The sequence below is a fragment of the Phyllobates terribilis genome, unplaced genomic scaffold (assembly GCF_046119375.1).
Source record: "Phyllobates terribilis strain yellow unplaced genomic scaffold, ASM4611937v1 Scaffold_136__1_contigs__length_4911898, whole genome shotgun sequence".
NCBI classification, from domain to species: Eukaryota; Metazoa; Chordata; class Amphibia; order Anura; family Dendrobatidae; genus Phyllobates; species Phyllobates terribilis.
The window spans coordinates 4,455,790-4,456,935 of record NW_027362896.1 but is presented as its reverse complement, the minus strand read 5'-3'; positions in this window follow the sequence as shown (position 1 = coordinate 4,456,935).

Here is a 1,146-nt window from a genome sequence, read left to right as displayed (position 1 = left end):
TGAGGTCACAGGAGGGGAGGAGTCAGGGGTCACATGATCAGGGGCCTCAGTGGATGCAGGACTCTGCTGTGCTGGTTGTCATGGTGCTGGATGAGCTGAAGTTTATGTGTGGGGTCAGGAGGGGTTTACAGTGTGGATGTAGCAGAGCCGCGTGTGTACGAGGTGTACGGAGCGGAGCCGCGTGTGTACGAGGTGTACGGAGCAGAGCCGCGCGTGTACGAGGTGTACGGAGCAGAGCCGTGTGTACGAGGTGTACGGAGCAGAGCCACGTGTGTACGGAGCAGAGCCGCGTGTGTACGAGGTGTACGGAGCGGAGCCGCGTGTGTACGAGGTGTACGGAGCAGAGCCGCGCGTGTACGAGGTGTACGGAGCGGAGCTGTGTGTGTACGAGGTGTACGGAGCAGAGCCGGGCATGTACGAGGTGTACGGAGCGGAGCCGTGTGTGTACGAGGTGTACGGAGCGGAGCCGCGTGTGTACGAGGTGTACGGAGCGGAGCCGCGCGTGTACGAGGTGTACGGAGCGGAGCCGCGCGTGTACGAGGCGTACGGAGCGGAGCCGCGCGTGTACGAGGCGTACGGAGCAGAGCCGCGCGTGTACAAGGTTTACGGAGCAGAGCCGCGCGTGTACGAGGTGTACGGAGCAGAGCCGCGCGTGTACGAGGTGTACGGAGCAGAGCCGCGCGTGTACGAGGTGTACGGAGCAGAGCCGCGCGTGTACGAGGTGTACGGAGCAGAGCCGCCCGTGTACGAGTTGTACGGAGCAGAGCCGCGTGTGTACGAGGTGTACGGAGCGGAGCCGCACGTGTACGAGGTGTACGGAGCAGAGCCGCGTGCACGAGGTGTACGGAGCGGAGCCGTGTGTGTACGAGGTGTACGGAGCGGAGGTTTAATTTGATAATCTTGTTCTGCCATTTGGATTCTCCAATGCACCAACAGGATTTCACAACTCTGAATGATATTTCTCTGATTACATTGGGAGATTTCTTGTGATTTTCCTTGATGATATAGAATTTTCTCTCCTGATTTGGATTCTCACCAGGAACATGTCCGTGTTGTATTAGAAAGGTTGAGGGAGAATTCTTTCTTTGTTACAATTGAGAAATGTTTTTTTTTCTGTTCAGGAAGTTTCATTCCCGGGTCATTTTA